Genomic DNA, 5,754 nt, shown 5'->3' on the forward strand with positions numbered 1-5,754 from the left:
CATCCCACCATGTTTCTGTAATGGCAACTATATCATAGTTTTCCTGCTGCACGATGGCTTCCAGCTCCTCCTGTTTGTTGCCCATGCTGCATGCATTGGTGTAGATGCACTTTAGTTGGGCTATTGATCCTGCCACCTTTTTTGGGGGGAGAAACCCTAATTCCTACGTGACCGTTCTCAGGCACTCCCATAGTTTCTAACACATCAATAACCTTTGCGTCTTTGCTGCTGCATGGATCTTTCTTCCCTACCTCCACTGAGACAGCAGACCAAAGGACCTTGCTAGCACACTGTCCCTCAAATATTGGTATGCCACCCTCAGGCTTATCTCTAGTGAGCCTGGTTTTATCCCTTTCCCCCTTCAAATCTAGTTTAAAGCTCTTTCAGTCAGCCCTGCTAACTCCTGTGGCAAGATCCTTTTCCCCCTTTGAGACAGGTGTACCCCATCTGTTACCAGCAGGCCTGGTGTCGTGTAGACTGACCCATGATGAAAAAAAACCAAAATTCTGCTGGTGACACCAGGCTTGGAGCCAGGTATTGATCTCTGCTGGCTCTTTCTATTATCCATGCCTATAATGGTCTTAGGCCAGGGGGTGCTTTTTTTATTTTTTTTTAACTTCTCCCAGTCTCTGGGCATGCAAGCCTTCTCCGTTCTCCCAGTTGGATGGTTTTTTTCCAATGCTGTCTCATGAGGTTAGCTCTGGTTCCAGCTGTGGCAGTATGTTCCCTTGTCTTCATTTTCCCATCATCTATTTTGCACCAGTTTCTGTAGTTGTACGGTCTTCATCTTATATCTCTTTGAGTCACCACATTACACCATTGCCTGTTTTTTTTTTAATTGGCTGTCCACCCCTATTATTCCGTAATAATAGGGACTTTGGGGCTTTGTAGGTACCCCAGCTCAGGCTTCTTAATGTCTTTCTGTCTTGCACTGCCTCTGCTGTGGGCCTCTAGTCATTGCTGTTTCATCCCTCTCATGGTCTGAGTTGCCACATGGTACTATGCCATATGTCTTTGAGCGTTCTGCTTTTCTTTTATTTTACGTGCCTCTTGGGATTTTTTGTGCCTGCAGGAAGACTCAGGTCTCCTTTTGACATCCTGGTCCCTGGGGCTTACGTTCCTCTCTTTTGCCATATATCCTCACTGGTCTTTTCCCACAGTGGGGAGGGGAGCGGAGCACTCAGTTCCAGGACATCTAGAGAGCTAGGATTGGGCTTCCTCTTGTCTTTGCAGGGCCATCCCCAAAGATGTCTGGTATGTGGACCAATGGTCTGAGTCTAGACCCAGAAGGGGTGGATACACTAACCCCTTTCAGAGTGTCTCAGAGGTTAAGGTTTTTGTTTTAGCTGTATAACTGCATAAGAGGAAGCCAGCTATCTGGGATAAGGTGGGGTACACCTATGTTTTCAGGGCATATCTTAATTGCCAGACATTCTTAATTACTTTTCACACAATTTTTCCAGGTGACAAGCAAAGGGTTTGGGATGCACCTCAAGGGAATCAGGCCCGTATGTGTGGCCAAGGGTAGTGGGTGCCATTGCCAAAATGTGAAGCTGTGTTGTGGCAGAGTTCTCCAGTTACAGAGGTGCATGATGTCACATCGCTGAGTTGAATACTGTGCAAACTACTGCTGTCATATAGTGATGGGGACAGTACTGTTCTTTTCATTAATTTTGTTGAAGACTGAGAGCATGATGGAGCAGGGTATGGGGGTGTAATCTCTTCTCTGTTTTGTTAGGCAGCACAGGTGCCCAAGGGCCAGCCCGCATTAGAGAGAGGGAGTGAGGATCTCAGTTTTGACCATTGGCAGAGGAAGGAGAGTCTTTTGGAGGCCAAGGTGAAGTACAGCCATTACTCATTCAGTTTGATTTTTGGCATGGGGTGCATAGTCTGTGACTTAACAGATATTAGAACCAGGTGCCATGGTCAGACCTGGCAGAACTTTATTGCCATCTGAAGTAATGCATAATTCTGTACTGGCATTTGAATTGCTTACTCAGCATTACCTCTGGCTTCTCCTCCTTGAGCTCCTATATTGGCAAGAAGTGGCACTCTCATCAAGCGTTTGGGTCCAAGGAACTTCATTTTTGGTGTCCCAATAATTTTTGTTGGCACTGATCTTGTTCTTGTGAACATCTACTCATCTTCCAGATCTGTCCACATTTAGGTCTGCTTCCATTACAATGTGGTTGTGTTGTAAGACTTTTTGGCACTGTGTTATCTGTTGTAGCCTTCTGTATGTGAGCATTTTTCAGCAGCCCAATCTTGAATCCCATTTCAGTCACAGCTCTCGTTTGACAAAGCTGTCTGTTGACGGGTTTGCCAGCATTGCTGTCATAGCGTCAATTAAGAGCTCTTAATCCATTAGGAAACAGTATATGTCATTATGCCAGCCACAGTCCCTCTCTAGCCACATCTCTTTTGGCATTTGTGGGCCTGAGTATTTGCCAGCATTGTCAGTCTCCTCGTGTCTGAGTCACCTGGAAGTAACTGTAATTTTTGTGTGTCAGTGGGTGGTTTTACTTATTTTTGTAGTTAACAAAATAGGTCTGGCCAAGTGAGGTGCCACAGTCACAGTGAGTGGATGGCACCATCAGCCATGATTGGAGGGTGGGGTCGATCACTTGGGTTTTGTGCCTTCTTGGGTCTCTTTTGTGTTGCCTGAGAATCTACATCAGTCAATGGGATTTATTAGTTTGTTTTGTGCAGTGGGTGCTCTCTTACAGAAAGTGGTATCTAACATTCTGATGTGTTTCTTCTGCCATTTTCCCAAGACTCACCCGGCATCAAAGGTTGTGGTTCCTGAGACACCAGAGATGGATTGACTATATGAGTCGGAGCATGACATAGCAACTGCCCCTGCAGTATGGGATGGGAGCTGAGGGACATGAATGGAGCAATGTTTGCCTGTTTGGGCAGGGGTGGGAAACACTAAATCTGGGGCATGGCAATCAGGGTGGGGGGGAGAAAAGGGAAGGTTGCATACTGTTTCTTGGGTATTAATGTTTTTCTTGTTGTTCCTGGTCTTGCTGATGTGGCTGTGGCTCAGTGCAGCAGGTCAGAATGCAAAGCACAGACTGAGAAGGTTATCAGAGCACAGAAGTCAGAATGGGGACAGTTTTTGGATTGTTAGACGTCTATCAGTCAGCGTCCAGGTCATTTGCTTTGTATTGCTATTGCGGCTGAAAAGCAAGGGGCTGAATGCCAAAGGGAGACGAGCGGAGTGCTGTAAGAATGTCGGCTGGTGCATGGTGACAGAGGGAATGTGCCACAGTTGGTGCCTATATGACTAGCTTATGCTTTGTGTTTTGAAGGTGTGAAACATCTTGTGAAGCAGTATGTCTGCACTGGAGCAGAGTGAGGCAAGGTGAGTGATGAACAGCAGGCTGAAGTAGCAGTTATATCTGAGGTGTCATAGGGTTGGTGTAATTATAAGCATTCCCTGTTGTTTGGCTTTTACAGATATTGCACTGGCCTGAACACTGCAACCTTAAGAATCAGACTAAGGGTGGGTGAGCAGCCAAGGTAAAGGAGTGGGAGAGAGAAATTGCTGCATGTGGCCTGCGATTTTGGGAGACGTCTCGGAGTATGTTTTTTCCTGTGTGGGTTTTTTTTGGAGGTGCCACATGCGGTCTCAGAGGGGCAAAGCTGCACGCTGATGAGCAACCCAAGAAGGTGAGGCTGGGTTGGAGTTCAATTGCAAAGTACTGTGACGCAACTTGGTGTTTTCCTTTTAGTTTTGCAGGTGCTGTGGTGGGTTCTCTTCAGAAATGGCTGAGGGTTTGAGGTGAGGCTGAGCAGGAGAGAGGAGCAGCATGGCTGGCGATTGTTTCCAAGCACAATGATCAGTTTGTTGTTTCAGCTTTCCAGGTGCCACAGGTGATGCTGCCCACATCATTGGATTTTGGAACTGGGTCAGAGCAGGTGAGCAGAATGCTGGGGTGCTCCTGAGGAGTGCATTTTTGTGTAAGAGGTCTGTTGGCTGGCGTGACAGTGACTTAAGGTAGTCTCCTTTTGCAGATGAAGAGGAACCTGGCAATTGCAGCAACAGCCTAGTTAGCCCGTTTGGTCCTTGTTGAGAACAAAATCTGACTTCCAGCAGTCTGAAAGCTAAACTGAGGGGCAAATGATATATAGACCTGCTCTTGGTCTGATTACAAGTTATGGGTTATTATTTAGAAATACATTCACCTACTATTCCTTACTGTGTTTTTTTGGTTTTTATTTTTGCAAAGAAAGGGTGGATTTTTCGTTGATCTTTGTGATAGTATCAAATCAGGTTGCAGTAAATATGTATAAGCAAACTAGGCTACAGTGTGTACCGGACAGTATTAGAGTACTACTCTGCTAGCAATGGAGCCAGATGAAGATGCTTATGGTAAGTACTTGTTCTGCCTCAAGTTGAATGGAAAGATTCTCATGTTGAGGGTTCCTGGGCTTGTTTGTATGATTTTTTTTTTTTATATGAAACAAGTTCAGATAGTTGTTGATGAATGGGATTTTGTATACTCCTTTAGATAGCTTTTCCTACTGAAGATTACATCAGTTACAAAACTTAATCTTGCAGTTTACACATTTTGTAGCATCTGTGGCAAAATAAACTACAAAACAAGAATAAATTTGTAAGTACAAAGACATTTATCCTGTAGGTAAGATGAAAATAAAAATGCAGTTTATTATCTAATTTTTCTTTCCGAGGAATGCTCACACCCAGTGGCTGGGCTTTTTGCTAATGTTATTGAGGGAAGGAATGGCAGTGCTTTCCTCATTTCTTCTCATAACAGGGACTTGAAACTTTGTTTTTCTCAGATGTCTAACTACAAATTTACAAGCGGCAATGGTCAACAGTGGCAGAGAATTGGGTGGCATTTTCAATTTAAAAGGGAAGGAATATTGAAATTCCAGTATGTTAATGTTAATTCTGTTAACAAAACTGAAGTACCAGCTGCTTCCTCTCTCTAGATCTTCTTTCCTTTAAGTATGCTCCCCAAAGGGTTATGAGGCCATGCTGTATATCTTTTCTGTTCTTGCTCTATTCATTTGATATGCAAGAGTACTATGAAATAGAGGGACTACGGACAGATACCTACCATTGTTGCAGATGCCTGAAATCATATATTTGTCCCTTAAGCCTGCCATTTCCTTTCCATTCAGTTGAGTTTCATGCAGTGTTATATTCCAATTGATAACGTTGCTGCTGAACAAGCTCCCTCTATTTGGCTTCCTTTTCCTATTTTTTTATTTCTTCTCGCTCTTTCCTTTACCCCATCAGTTTTAAAATTTTCTTTCTATATATGTCTCTCTCCTGCCAGCTCCCTGGCCTTATTTTTTTAATTCTAGCCTGCATGAATTTTACACCGTTGCTTTTTGAAATTTCTTTCTATTTCTACCTATATCTTCCTCCCTGTCCCTAATTTATTTTTTTTTCCTGTGTTTCCTGTACGCCGCTGCTTTCTAGTTTCTCTTTCTATGTACCTATTGGGTTTTTAGCACCAGTTTCTGTAGTGGTAAGGTGTCCATTTTGGATCTTTGAGTCACCATGTCATGCCCGTTGGGGTTGAGCCCCTCGCTCCCGCCACTGTCAGAGGTTGCACATGCTGCCCCCCAAGTTGGGGGTTGTGCCCCCCCCGGGCTATTTGGGTGCGCACCCCCACTTCTCGTGGCCTTTTTGGTTGAGTGCACCCCCCCATTGGTTTCTTTGTGTGTGTGCACCCCTTCTTTGTCTCTTTGGGTGCACGTGCCCCTCCCCCTGGT

The sequence above is a fragment of the Pygoscelis adeliae genome, unplaced genomic scaffold (genome assembly GCF_000699105.1).
Source record: "Pygoscelis adeliae isolate BGI_AS28 unplaced genomic scaffold, ASM69910v1 Scaffold649, whole genome shotgun sequence".
NCBI classification, from domain to species: domain Eukaryota; kingdom Metazoa; phylum Chordata; class Aves; order Sphenisciformes; family Spheniscidae; genus Pygoscelis; species Pygoscelis adeliae.